This window comes from Rattus norvegicus, chromosome 4, assembly GCF_021556685.1.
Source record: "Rattus norvegicus strain SHRSP/BbbUtx chromosome 4, alternate assembly SHRSP_T2T, whole genome shotgun sequence".
Taxonomy (NCBI): domain Eukaryota; kingdom Metazoa; phylum Chordata; class Mammalia; order Rodentia; family Muridae; genus Rattus; species Rattus norvegicus.
Genome location: NC_141537.1, coordinates 159,397,804 through 159,412,891, shown reverse-complemented (window position 1 = coordinate 159,412,891; position 15,088 = coordinate 159,397,804). Strand labels below are relative to the sequence as shown.

Genomic DNA, 15,088 nt, shown 5'->3' with positions numbered 1-15,088 from the left:
GGTAGCCGGGCTGGGGCTGAGGTGTAGCTCAGGTATCTCTGAATCCCTCAGGACTCACCTCAGTGTCAACTCAAGCTGTGAGGCTAATACCAGGAGCCACAGCTTGAGTGAGAGGATTTCTCCCTGTACCCACCACACAGAGGTGGGTGTGGGGGGTTAGGGAACACGTGTAGAGGTGATTGTGGGAGGGTTAGGGAGCACGTGCAGGGGTGGGTGTGGGAGGGTTAGGGAGCACATGTAGGGGTGGGTGTGGGAGGGTTAGGGAGCACGTGCAGGGGTGGGAGTGGGAGGGTTAGGGAGCACATGCAGGGGTGGGTGTGGGGGGTTAGGGAGCACGTGCAGGGGTGGGTGTGGGAGGGTTAGGGAGCACGTGCAGGGGTGGGTGTGGGGGGTTAGGGAGCACGTGCAGGGGTGGGTGTGGGAGGGTTAGGGAGCACGTGCAGGGGTGGGTGTGGGAGGGTTAGGGAGCACGTGCAGGGGTGATTGTGGGAGGGTTAGGGAGCACGTGCAGGGGTGGGTGTGGGACGGTTAGGGAGCACGTGCAGGGGTGGGTGTGGGACGGTTAGGGAGCACATGCGGGAGTGGGTGTGGGAGGGTTAGGGAGCACGTGCAGGGGTGGGTGTGGGGGGTTAGGGAGCACGTGCGGGGGTGGGTGTGGGAGGGTTAGGGAGCACATTCGGGGGTGGGTGTGGGAGGGTTAGGGAGCACGTGCAGGGGTGGGTCGTCCAGTTCTTAGGTGGCAGGTGTGCAGGAGGATTTTCATCTAGACTCACACACCAATCTGAGAAGAGTCGTTTTCTTCTTCCGTGTTGCATGTGGTTGTGTAACTTCTCGCAGAGTATTGTGGTGGTTTGAAGGAGGATGGTCCCTTCTTAGTGAAAGAGATTGTGGCCTTGTTGGAGGAGGTGCGTCACTGGGCGTGGTCTGTGAGGTTTTAAAAGCCCACATTAGGCCCAGTCTAGATTTCTCTCTGCAGAAGTTGACGTCTTTGCCTGGCACTTGTGGTGCACATGTGAGACCTCAGGTACTGCTCCAGCACCATGTCTGTCTGCCTGCCACCATGCTCCCCTCCATGGTGATAATGGACTAACCTCTAAAACTGTAAGCCAGCCCCCAGTTCAATACCTTCTTCTATAAACTGCCTTGGTCACGGTGTCTCTTCATTGCAATAGAACAGCGACTAAGATAAATACATTTGGGGGTCTTTGGTTTCTGCAGACTTAAAAAGATTAGGAGAGCCAGGCAGTGGTGGCACACCCCTTTAATTCTAGCACTTGGGAGGCAGAGACAGGTAGATGTCTCTGAGTCCGAGGCCAGGCTGGTTTACAGAGTGAATTCAAGAAAGCCAGGGCTACCCAGTGAATTGCAAAACCAAAGCAAAACAACAGAATGAGAAGAGCTCTGGTCCATGCCTTGGAGAAAATACTGGAGAGTAAGGGTCAGGGCACATGAAAATTTCCAAGTCATGATATGAAGACACAATCTACTCCGTGGCAGGTCCTAACCCCACACACTCCTGGGGATGGTCCCCCCACCCCCCAGGTTCGAGTAGAAGCCAAGGTTTTGCACTTTCTAAGCAAACACCTTACTATTGAGTTGTATCACCAGCACCTTTCTGTTTGTTTTGAGATAGAACCTCAGTTTGTAGCCCAGGCTAGCTGTGGCCTCTCAGCCTTACAAGTGCTAGGATTATAAGCAGGCACCTGGTCTATAGCAATCTTGGGAGGAGTGGACCCCTCTGACTGGGCTCCCAGGGACCACTGAAACCTGTTTCCTCGTCTAACTACTAAGGTCACACAGAGCTCCTGGGAAGTCAGAGGTCACTCATGTCCACAGGGTGGGCAGTCATTTTAATCCATGGCCAACTTGTCAGGAAGGAAGCAACTATGACTCAGCTAAGGTGACGAATCCTGCCACAGCTGGCACTGTCTTTTTATTCTTGACAGTCTGCAGGGGCCGGTCTGCACTCTACTTCCGAGCTCTGGCATTCATTAAGAGAGGCAGGAACCTGAACCTGAGTGCCCAGGCTAGCCCCCTGACAAACTGTCCCTGGAGATCTTCTGCAGGACAGAAAGGGAGAGACTTTAAAAAAGGAGACTCCTAGGTAGAAGCCAGGACCACAACTCTGTCTTGCATGGAACTAGGTGGGTATTTGGGGCATACTGTTCTGGTTTAAACAGGACTAAGGGCTATCCTGGGACAAGGGGCTTTCGATTTTGTTTTGTTTTGTTTTGAGACAAGAGTTTTTCTGTGTAACCCTCACTGTCCTGGAACCCACTTTGTAGACCAGGCTGGCCTCCAACTCACGGGGATCCACCTGCCTCTGTCTCCTAAGCTCTGGGATTGAAGGTGTTCACTGCCACGCCCGGTTCAGGGCTTTCACTTTTAAAACAGAAGAAGTTCTGGAGAAATCAGAATGGATGCTCATCCTACATGGCCCGGAGCTGAGTACTGGGAGGAAGCTGGTTGAAAAGACATGGGGAGACAGAGGAGAAAAAGACAGAAGTCCAGCTGACACATGCTGGGCCCTGTGGGGGGGGGTCTAACTCGAGTATGAGGGTCCACTTTACTCCCACTCCAGTGTGAAGGCCAGTTTGTATTTGGGTAAAGAGGAGGAAGCCCCAGGGACTCAGAACTGGAGAGGGAGAATGATGGCTGTGTGTGGAGCTGGTGACCACAGGTCCTATGGTCTGAGGATGGGCAGCCAAGTTCCTGACCTGTTTTTATCACTGCTTCAGTGCTGACACTGTGGGGTGGGGTCACTCCTGCCCATGGATGGGAGTGGAGAAGGTCAGTGTGGCCTCCAGAGCTAGGGGTGGGGGGAGCAAATCTGAGGTAAGTAGCCCTTTGCTTCCTGAGTTTACTTTCCTTCACCACTAGAGCCTTTTAACTTTCTTTTGTACACAAGGTCTTTCATAGTCCAGGTTAGTCCCACTTTCTAAGTGCTAGCATTAACTGGCGTGTACCCACATGCTCAGTGTATGTGGTGCTGGGGACTGAATTCATAGCCTTGTGTATGCTAGGTCAGTACTTTACCAACTGAGCTACTACATCCCTGGCTCATCCGAGGCTTACCCGATGCCTCCACTGTGGAATGTGATTGATCTCATTGTGAGATAAAATGATCACGTCTCTAAGTTGTTTTTACCAGATATTCTAGCAGAACAAGGAAGAAATAACTAATGTATAACCCCAAGTTACTCAAAATGTAAGGTGTGGAAGAGTGAACTTCAATTGCGAAAATGCCCCTACCAGGTCCTCCTGTTGGCAAGACAGCCTTACATTTTCTTGATGATGATTGATGTGGGTGGGACTGCCAGCTGTGGCAGTGACACCAATGGACGGGTGGTCCTGGGTGCTTAAAAAATCAGACTGAGCTAGCCAGTAAGCAGCACTCCTCCGTGGCTTCTGCATCAGATTCTGCCTGATTCCCTTCCCTGACTTCCTTCAATGATGGAAGGCCTAAGCAAGATAAAGCCTTTCTTCTCTAAGTTGCTTACAGTCATTGTGTTTCCTCACAGCAATAGACAGCTGACTAAGACACAGAGACAGTCTTTCAAGTGACAAAGATGTTGGAAACAATGAAGAAGAATTTCAGCATATAAGGCTGCAAGGAAAACTACATTTACAGTAAGGAGAAAAGATGAAAATAGTATAAGAGGAAATTAAAACTCTAACAGTAACCAAAATGAGATCAGAAGACAGGCCCACTGCTGCTGTGGGCCTTCATCATTGACAACCATCGAGTGACCAACAATCATCACATGACCAATAACCATCACATGACCAACAACCATCACATGACCAATAATCATCACATGACCGAGTAGATGATTTCTCCAGAGGACACACACCAACCAGGGGCGCTTGGATTTACCTAACTTAGAAGAGTTGACTTGTTTGGTAAGTCAAGTCTCCCCGGGTACTGTAAAGAGTGGCACATTGTTCACTTTTGCAGTTGTTTGTTTGATTTGGTTTTGAGACAGAGTGTCCTATAACCCAGGCTGGCCTTGAACTGGCTATATAGCTGTCTTAGCTAATTTCCCTGTTTTAAAATACCCCAACAAAAGCATTTTAGGAAAGAAGCGTTTACTTTGGTTCAAGGAAACAGACCCTCTGGATAAGAAAGTCAAGACAGCAAGCCTGTGGCAGCAGGTCTCATCATATACACAATCGGGAAGCAGAGTGCATCAAATGCTAGTGTTCAGCTAACTTTCTCCTTTTTATACAGTCTATACCAGAGTCCATTTTTAGGGTGGGTCTGTGTTGATTTTCTACTATGATAAGATACCATAACCAAGGCAACTTACAAGAGAAAGTTGGGGCTTGCAGTTTCAGAGGGTCTAGGTCCGTGACCGCCATGGCATGAGCATGGCATCAGGTAGGCAGGCATGGTGTTGGAGCAGTAGCTGATGGCTCCTGTTCTGAGACACAACCTCAAGGCAGAGAGAGATAACCGGGAGTAGAACGAGCTTTCGATATCTCCAAGCCTGCCCCCAGTGACACATCTCTTCCAACAAGACCACACCTCCTGATCCTTCCCAAACAGTTCTACCACCTGTGATCAAGTATTCAAATATATGTCGATAGAGGTCATTCTCATTCAAACCCCACAATGTTTCCTCACTTTAGTCAGCCTAAATTACATAATCCCTCACAGGTATGGCCAGAGACTAAATATCCGCCACAGGTATGTCGAGAGGCTTGCCTCCCAGGTGACTCCAGAGCTCAAGTTGACAATTGAGAGTAACTACCACAGTAGCCCAGGAGGACAATCCTCCTGCCTCCTCTCACCAAGTGCTACAATTACAGGCATAGACCACAATGCCAAGGCACAGATGTTCTCTAAAAAGCCTGCCTATCAAGATAAGGAGATTAGTTGCTCCCTGTCAGGAAGGACTGATGACCTGACTGCTATAGATGCTCCAAGCAGACCATTTGGGAGCGGGGAGCACACAGTAAATAAATCACACCCTTCAGGTCACGTGAGACTATATTAAATGGTCTCTTGAATCTATTTTTCCACAGTTGTGTTGCACAAGCTTACTCCTTTTCCCCTCTGAGCTTTTCTATTAAACTTTCAAATTCTAAACAAACTACAATGCAATTTGGGAGTTGTCTGGCATCGGGATGGATATTAATAGAAAATCTGTATGTTTCAACTCCCCCACCCATAAAATAAGAAGCGTACCGTTAGTGTTCTGCGTAAAGCTGTGCTGTGAAAAAGCAAGCCCCACTTAAATTCTAGTACTAAAGAAGGAAATACATGAAGTGTACGAATCAGACGGGTGTCACAAGCTGAGCAAGCCCTAGTCCTCTGCTCCTACATTCTAGGCAAATCTTACAAAGGAAAACATTTAATTGGGGCTGACTTATAGTCAGTGAAGGTCTAGTCCTTTATCATCACGGTAGGAAGCTTGGTAGCATGACTTGGTGATGGAGAAGGAAACGAGAGTTCTACATCTTGATTAGCAGAGAGTCGAAGGAGACTGACTGTACCAGCGGACATAGCTTGAGTATAGGAGAGCTCAAATCCTACCCACACTTCTTCCAACAAGGCCACACTTCCTAATGACGCCACTCCCTAGAGCCAAGCATTCCAACACACGTGTCTATGGGAGCCATACTATTCAATGCACCATACACGGTCTCACGATTTAGCTCTGTTTGGCCTAGAACTCAATATGTAGACCAGGTTAATCTGAAACTCAGAGATCTACCTGACTCTGCCTCCCAAGACTTAGAGCTAAAGTGTGTGCCATCGGTCAGCTTGCCTGGTTGTTGTTGGTTTATTTTTAATTTAAACATGTTTTAGATAGGGTCATATTACAGTTCAGGCTTGTGGCCTTGAATTCTTTATGTTCTACCATTCACAGCCCGAGTGTTGGAATTGTAAGTCATGGAATTATGCTACCAAGACCATTTTTGTTGCTTTTGGCTTCCGAGACAGGGTCTCACTATGTAATTCTTGATCCTCCTGCCTCAGTTCCCTAAATATTGGGACCAAATGAATGAATGAATGAGTGAGTGAATTAACAAAGCAGCTAGAGAAACACGACACACTGCATACAATGTCAATGTTTTATTCTCTGAACAATCTAGAGCAGAAACATCATCTTTTTTTTTTTCTTTTTTCTTTTTTTCGGAGCTGGGGACTGAACCCAGGGCCTTGCGCTTGCTAGGCAAGTGCTCTACCACTGAGCTAAATCCCCAACCCCAGAAACATCATCTTTATGATGCTACAGAAAGAGCTAGTGATGTAAAAGGCACCTGTAATCTAAGCCCTTGGCAGACTGTGGAGGGGAATCATGAGTGTGAGGCCAGCCTGAGTCAATCCTGAGACCATCTGAAAAAGAAAAAAAATCTTCCAGGACTCAGATGAACTAGGACGATGTTGTCACCAGCAGACCTGCACCATGAGACAGAATTGCTGAGAAAATATCCTTAGAGAGGAAGGGTAATGAGAGCGGCCCAAGAGCAGAGAGAGGCTGTGGGTTTGTGGGTAAGATCAGATCCTCCAATGCTAGGTGGTTGTGGGCCACCTGGAGTGAGTGCTGCGACAGGAACAAGATCCTCTGAATGCAGCAAGCATTCTTAACTATCTCTCCAGCCCCAACCTCCACCACCTCCTCCTCCTCCTCCTCCTCCTACTCCTCCTCCTCCTCTTCCTCCTCCTCCTCCTCCTCTTCTAGATTTATTTATTTATTTGAGTACACTGTCACTGTCTTCAGACACACCAGAAGAGGGTGTCAGATCCCATTACAGATGGTTGTGAGCCGCCATGTGGGTGGTGGGAATTGAACTTGGGACCTCTGGAAGAACAGTCCGTGCTCCTAACCACTGAGCCATCTCTCAAGCACCCGTGCTTTTCTTCTTAATGTCTTTAAAATGCTTATATCCGCCTAGAGCAAAGCTGTGCCACTATGTTGTATGGTTATGACTAAGTAGACATAACCTTTGAAGACTTGGGGGTTAAGGAAGTATACTGTAATCCTTGCTCAGTGGTTCTCCAAAGAGCCATGTCTTTCCATATGTAGTTGGGGAAGCCTTAGGGGTTCTTTAGAACCTTTCTCTGGGTCAAAATGACTTCCACAAAAACCTCAAGATGTTATTTGCTTCTCTCTTATGTCCTCCTAAGTGTTCAGTGGACCGCATCCAAGGCCACAGGATGTGGGGTGACTCACCCCTGATAACCGGAGGAATGTGCATATTTTTTTGGATTTTAAAATTTTCCATTGGCATTTGCAGCCCAATGGCTATGAATTCATAGGATTTACATAAGCAAAAGCTCTTCGGGGTTCTCAAGGACTTGTAAGGTGTGAAGTCTGAGATTAGCTGCTTAACACCAACAGGGGACCAGGAGGGGGAAGGGAGGGAGAGACACAAAGTTAAAAGGATGATACACAGTCAAAGAGGACTTCTGAACCCCGGCCTTGTTTAGTCTGAGGGACTCGTTTCTGACAGAGGGAACATGTCATGATTCTTCTTGCTCTGTGGGTATCGCCTGGCACAAATGAACTTTAGGAAGGTATGAAGGTTGGGTTTACAGGAAGAGCAGAGCAGGCATGGAGGCAGGGTGGCTTGGTCTGTAGAGTGGACCAGAAAGATGGTAGGGGAATTTGAGGACTCAATGGTTTTTACTCTTATGCCTTTTACTCTGTCCAGGCCCCCCGGTCCTTAGGAAAGTGTCTTCCACATCCAGGGTGGGTCTTAACCTCTTTATCACACCCGGAGGCACATCTCCATGAGAGTCACCTAAGAGACGAAGCTCTGGGCACTGGGACATCTGTAAGGGGTTATCTCGGTCCAGTGTCTAAGACACGAGGGGCAGCCATCTTCAACCCAAGACAAGGTCCTCACTAGAACCTGAGATTAGATTGAGACCCTGACCAGGGACCTCACATCCATGGAGGAACTAGGAAAAGTGAGTTTCTGTTAAGTCTGTGATACTTTGTCATAACAGTTCAGTGGGGTGGATGCATGGTTGACCTACTGGGCTGTTTTCCTCTGAACCGTTCAGCTTGTTCCATAGATTTTTAATTTTGGCCATCTATCCAGTTTTGTAAATTACATACAACATGAAGTTTTGGGTAAAAGAAACTCCTACAAGGAATTTTCTTGGTTACATTAATCGATGTGGGAAGATCCATCTCATTGATTGACTGATTGATTGATTGACGGGTCTCACTGCTAATCCCCAGCTTTCCTAGAACTCACTGTGTAGACCAGGTTGGCCTCGAACTCACAGAGATCCATCTGCCTTTGCTTCTGAGTGCTGGGATTAAATGCGTGTGTTGCCCGTCTTGGCTGTGGGCAGGACCGTTCCCTGGGTATGGGTTCTGGGCTGTAGAATAAGGAGGCCAGCTTGTGAGGACTTCGTTGTTCTGCTTCCTGACTGCAGATAGGATGTGAATAGCTGCTTCCAGCCCCTGCTGCCTCGACCTCCCTGCTTTGATGGGCTGCAGCCTTCAACTGTGAGTCAGGATAACTCCTTAGGTTGCTTCTGTTGGGAGGTTTGTCACAGCTGCAGGGAGACGCTCTCCCATGTAACTCTAAATCCAGTAAGGGTCACAAGGAAGATGAATTGTCACAGCCACTGGACTACCCTGACTTGCTGGGGACCGACTGGTCTCCCGGGACAGAATCCTTCCAAAGGGCTCGGGCTCAGGAAATCTGGGAGGGGTCATCTCAGTCTAACACACCCCCTGATGTGTTGGATAGCAGTCCTGTGTAACAATCCTGGTGTGTTTCCCTCATCCAAATGCCAGCCACTAAAGAGCACAAAGTGCTCTTGACCTGAGCTCACACAGATTCTTGGCAAAAAGGAAGCCCGCCAGGCATGGGGGTGGGGGGAGAGGGGAGTTCAGGCCTGTGGAGTATAAAATTGTGAATACACTATGTTCTCAAATGTAGGCAACACTCACGAGACAAACTGAAGTAGTTGTGTCATGGCAGGGTTTATACATGAAGGAAGCCTTTAAAGCGAAATTTCCATAATGCTGACTCACTCAGTAAAGTAAGTTTGAAGCTATATTTAAGTATTTTATATACATAAATATTTAAAGTCATAACTGTAGACAAAGGGGTGTGGACAAACGTCTGTGATTTTTAGAACATGGGAGGCCATAGCAGCAGGATTGTGAGTTTGAGGCTAGCCTGGGTTACCCAGGGAGACTAGAGCTCAAAGAGCCAAACAAAGCAAAAACAAAAACAAAACAAGAAAACGGGTGGGAAGACGGTTAAGCAAGTAAAAGCACTAGCTAGCCACATACAAGCCCCAATGACACGAATTCATCTTCCAGAGCCCATGCGACACGTATCTGTAATCGCAGTGTCTCCACAGTGAGAGGACAGATGGAACTCATGGGCAGGCCAGCCTGGAGCACGCACACAGCAGTAAAAGCAAAAGGCCCTGCTTCGACCAGGTGGAGGGTGAGGACCCACTATGGGTTCACCCTGGTTCACGTATGTGTGTGTGTGTATGTGCACCCCACCCCCAAATATATGAATATATTTAAAATTCCACAGGAGGAAGACAGAACACCATACATCATTGTGACTGGATAATGGTCCCGTCTAACTGAGGTGAGGAGGAAGTCAGGAATTTCTTTTTTCCCTCATTTGGTAGCCCAGGCTAGCTTCAAAGTTACCCAGGTGCCGAGACCACTAATGAGGGACTTAAAAAATTAAGAAATTATTCTATATGCATGAATGTTTTGTCTGTGTGTACAACACATACGTATGCATCTGATACTTCGGGTGGTTAAAAAAGGGTGTCAGATACCATGGAGCTGGAGTTATGGAGCACCGTGTCTGCAAAAGCAGCAAGTGCCCTTAACCGGCGAGTCAGATCTCTGGTCACAAGGAACTTTTCCACCTTAGATATAATCTTGGGGAACCGAGTGTGTCAGGACAGTGGGCTCCAGAGACCAGGGATATGTCTGACAACAAACTGATATCCCCCTACCTCTGATGCTTCCTCTCACCTTCTAAGTTTGTATCTGGGTCCATTGGCTTTTGTTTCTCATTAACTAAGAAGGGCAAAGGGCAGGGGCAGGAGAGGAGGACAGGTCGAAAGCAGAGAGGGTGCTGTGTGGGTGTAAGTCCAGGAAGGGCAGAAACACATTCGAGTTTCAGCTTTGATTTTACTTTAAAAACCATGTTGGTGCTGCCACCTCCTGTTCCATGAGGGGATGGCCCAGGAGAAAGGGTTTCCTGTAGCTTTCACTGGGAGAGGAGTTTCTAGCTCTGTCCAGTTCAAAGGGCCAAAAGAGTGACTGGGTGGAGGGGCCTAAGGCAGTGTCCACTCCATCCCTACCTTTGATTTATTTATTTATTTATTTTTTGGCAACGTGTGTGTGTGTGTGTGCATGCGTGCGTGCGTGCGCGCGCGTGTGTGTGTGTGTGTGTGTGTGTGTGTACACGCGCACACGCGTACGCCTGAGACTCATGCCACATAGCATGTGTGGAAATCAGAAAACAACTTGAGGCGGTAACTTCTTTCTTTCTACCATGCGGGTCCTGATATCACACGCAAGCCATCAGGCATGGAGGCGAAAGCCCTTACTCGGCTGAGCCGTCTAACCAGCTCAGTCTGGCTTTACTTCCCAAGCCTAACTCCGGGGCCAGGACCCTCTGGGGCTTCTGGGTCCAGGACTAGGGTTGAAGTGAGATCCAGGATAACATCAGGGACTTAGGTGGCTGGAGTCAATCTGTGAGCCTGGGCTTCTGTTCTGTACCGGCATTAGGGGTGTGAGCAGGCCAGGGCATGGGAGACAGGTTGGCTCTGAGGACTTGTTCCGCATGCTGTCTCCAATTATTGACTTAAGTCATGGACACTCAGAGGTGGGTCCAAATCAACCCCCTAAAATTCAACCATGAGTCTTAGCACTGGAGCCCACCCTCTGCCATTATCTGCCTAAAAGCTAATCGCACCCTTCCCACCTGAAACCTTCTCAGTGCACGGGCCCTCTGAGCGGCTTGTCTGTCTGTCCTGAGTGGTTCTTCCTCAGTAACTGTGTTCTCGTTTTCTTTCCTCAGCCTACTTCTGTTCTGTTTGGCTGCGCTCATGTGCGACACCCTCACTAATAATCTTATATTGTCTTTCTCACGACCCTTCACCCCACCCCCATTGCCATGTCCTTCTGTCACAAGAGGTAAAAAAACAAACAAACAAACAACAACAACAACAAAAAAAACAGCCCGCTACTGCTCTAAAGGCAGCGGCTCCAGGCCACATTCAACAGGCTCAGGCCAAGGCACCACGACTCAGAAGCTCTGGGACTGTCTCCAATGTGTGTTATACCTCCGTGCTACTGCTGTCCTCCTCCGTAGAACACAGAGCAATGAAGCTCACACTTAAGAGCTGTTGTGAGGATTAAATGAGTTAATAACCTAAATTATTTAGGAGGACGCCTGGTCCTTGGTGAACAATAAGCTTCATTACTAGTTTATGAAGATAAGAGAGAAAAATGGCTAGCTCAGTGGTTCCCAACCAGGAGCAGTACTGCACCATAGGGATATTTGAAGTTAGAGATTAAAAAAAAAAAAAAAAAAAGAGGCGGCGGATACTACTGCCACCTAGTGGTAGAGACTAGCGATGCACTCTACATTTGTGTCTTTGGTAATAGCTCAGAAATCGGGGTTATTGGGTAGTCAATTCCTTTTATTTTATATATAACCTTAGTAAATGACGGAAACTTGCTCCTCAGTTTCCTTAACTGTAAAATGGAGACAAAGAAAGGCATTTAGTCTCTCTCTCTCTCTCTCTCTCTCTCTCTCTCTCTCTCTCTCTCACACACACACACACACACACACACCGTCTGGGTCTAACATACTGGGGATGGCCCAAGTTCATTATGCAGCAAAGAATGATCTCGACTTGTGGCTCCCCTCACCCTACCTCTCAGATGTGCACCATTGGGCCTAGCTGTGACAGGGCTCTTTATAGCAGATTTCTTTTTCTTTTTTTTTCTTTTTTTCGGAGTTGGGGACTGAACCCAGGGTCTTGCGCTTGCTAGGCAAGCTCTCTACCACTGAGCTAAATCCCCAACCCCGACAGATTTCTTTTTATTTATGTGTGTGCGGTGGCGGTGGTGGGGGACAGCACAGGATCTCCTGGAGCTGCAGTCACAGGCAGTTATAAATAATTGGACATGGGTGGTGCTGAGAATTGAACTCTGGTCCCCTGGAAGACAACAGGGGCAGCAGGAGCTCTTAACCACTGAGCCACCTATCTAACCCCTGTGACGTGGTTCTTAAGGAGTAAATACCTGGCGAGTAGCATTCATGGCCAGGCACCGTTATTATTACTTCTCTCCTTACACTTATTCCTTTGGAAGGCCTGACTCAAGGTGGCCTTAGTTCCCCTGTGTTTATTGGACACTTGAGTATCTAAATGCATGATATCCACTTGTCCACTTGTCTGTCTTTCCCACAGGTCTGGGAGGTCCTTGAGGGAAGGACTTCATAGTTTTTGGCATCCTCAGAGCTAGTGCAGGCCCTGGCCTGTCAGCTCCGACTTCTGCCTTTGGGGTGGGTGTGGACCAGAGCAGGGAAGTGGGTACCAAGCATTGACCTTGTTGTTGAGGGAGGAAGAGAAGGTGGTGTGTGGGCAGGTCCAAGGTCTGAGGGTGGCAGTGGAGGTTAGTGATGCTGGTGTAATTATGCTCTGCCTGTGACTCTATAGTGCGAGTTCTAGCCAGCAGTCCATGCCTACCCATCGCCGTGTACCATTATAGTTTCGGTCTAGATGTTCCCCATAGGTTCATGTGTTTGAAAACATGGTCCTCCACGATGATACAGTCTGGGGAGACTGGGAAACCTTTGGAATGTGTGGTGTAGATTAGCTAGCGGAAGTGGGGCTGGTAAGGCTTAAAGATTATATCTGCTTTTCCATCTCCCAAGAAGTGAACAAGCCATGCCCCAAGCTCCCAACGCCATGGACTAAGCCATTCTAGTTCCTACGCCTTCCTTACCATTAACGGACTGATGTCCCTTGAACAACAAGCCAAAAGAAATTCTCCCTAACCTGTCAGATATTATGTCCTACTGACCAGACACCACCGCTTCCTTGACGGGATCCCTTTGTTGGAAGGGGCAGCCCTGTGAGTGGATGAGTTGACAGAAAAAGGCTCCTGCCTGTTGCCAGTTGCCAGGTTGGGACACTACTGCTTGCCGTGTTGAGTGCTATGAAGTCAAGCGCCCGTAACATCTTTCTCCCTCCAGGCATTAAATCTAGCTTCAGAAGCCTTTGTTAGGGCACTACCATTTCTTGTCTGGCTACTGCACCCTTTGTGGAACACCTCACCAGCTCCAGACCTGCTGCTATCTGGGGTGGCCTCCTATCTCTGCCCCACCCTCTGACACCCTGCTGTTCGTTAGGCCCTGTTGATGCCACAGAGCACACATGCAGGAGGAGGACAGGAGCCACCTGAAATGCCAGACACTCCTTTTACTGTTACCTGGTGGGGAGGAGGGGACCTGGGACCCCTAACATCACTGGGGCAGACCGCGCTTGCAGAAGTGGGTAAGGGGGAGGCTACCTTTCTTAAAAGCCTTGAGAGGGTAAAGTCTCCTTGGGCTTATAAAAAGGCTGGTGTTTGGGGTTCCAGTGAGGAAGAGAGGGGGCTGTAGCCGTTTGTGGTTGGACGTGTTTTTCTCATCCCAAGTCATCCCCACCCCATTCTTTTGCTGGTTTTGTAACTCCCGAGGCTGGGAAAGAGCCACGTGGGATGGGATTCAAACATTGGCTATCTGTTGGGTAATGAATTGTCTCTTCCCTTAGTTTAAAATGAGTGTCCTGTATCACTTTACACAGTTGCTGGAGTCAGGAATCAGGAGTGGTTAGAAGGGTGGTCTAGCCTAGGGTCCCCAATACGCTCCCACTGCTCAGGCTTTAGGCATTTGAAAGCCTGACTGGGCAGGAGGTCTGTTTCCAAGACGTGGGCCTCTCCACAGGACACTTGGGAGTTGGAATTATGCAAGATTTGAGATAGGGAAAAACAAAACAAAACAAAACAAAACAAAAAGAGTCAGAGGCCAGGGTTCTTTTTCAGCCATATTTGTTACTCTTATCACCATGGAGATAACCTTCGGAAACAACTTAGCAGAGGAAAACTTCCCTTTGGCTTTCGTTTCAGAGGGATTCAGCCCACCAAGGTGGGGAGAGTGCAGAGAAGTGGTTTAGCCATGGCGGTGGGAGCCGGAGGTAGTGTCTGCTCACACTGCAGCAGTTATGGGGTGGGCAGAGAGAGCAGGCCAGAGGACAGCAGTGGGCACAACCCTCACAAGCTTCCACCAGCCACACGACGCCTCCTGAAGACTATTTATAGCAGTGGTTCTCAACCTTCCTAACACCGTGACCCTTTAATACAGTTCCCCATGTTGTGGTGACCCCGAATCTAAAGTCATTTTCATTGCTACTTCATAACGGCAATTCTGCTACTGTTGTGAAATATAATGTAAGCATCTGTGTTTTCTGATTTTTCCCTGTATTTTTCACTGTTCCCCCCCCACCCCCCAGGGTCATAGGTGAACCCCTGAAGGGGGTCGGGACCCACAGATTGAGAACCAGTGCACTATGACCTTCAGAACAGGTGACACGCTGGGAAGCACGCCCTGGATGAGATCTGGTCGGGGGGCCTTCCAGAGTAACAGCTGTGGAAGTGACAGTTCCACTTCTATTTTCTCTGTCCCTCAGGAGATGGCCTGTGGAGGGAACTTCAAAGACAACATTTCAGGAATCATTTCTCGAGTCTGAAGGGACTCTTCACCTCCCGCTCTTTAGTAGCTGGATAGGTCAGATTGACAGGACCCATAGGAGATCAAAATCAGGAGGAGGTGACGACGGCAAAGATTTAAAAGGCACAAGGAGCTGATGAAGAGGCATGAGGCAGAGCACCTTAGAGAAAGTTCAGGCAGGATGCCCTTCTGGCCTCGTGGAGGCCAGCCAGAGTGTGTCTCAAGAGTCTTCCATGAGAAGATTGCTAAAGGCACACGTTCTAAACCTACACGGCCCACATCCTAACAGCCATGTGAAGACCTTCCTCTTGCAGAGAAGATTTTCATTAAAGGTTCCTTAACCCAC

General features: G+C 48.5%; 1 long non-coding RNA gene across 3 annotated transcripts; it reads left to right on the top strand.

The window, feature by feature from the left end:
* Nucleotides 1–6,301: 6,301 nt before the first annotated feature.
* Nucleotides 6,302–15,088, top strand: LOC102553636 (uncharacterized). Of its 3 annotated transcripts, none has more exons than XR_015686989.1 (4): nt 6,302–6,457; nt 9,529–9,585; nt 14,525–14,597; nt 14,702–15,088. It is a non-coding gene; the product is annotated as an uncharacterized LOC102553636 (long non-coding RNA). The 3 variants fall into 3 exon arrangements; XR_015686987.1 differs by having other exon boundaries at nt 6,302–6,502; XR_015686988.1 differs by lacking the exon at nt 9,529–9,585 and having other exon boundaries at nt 6,302–6,502.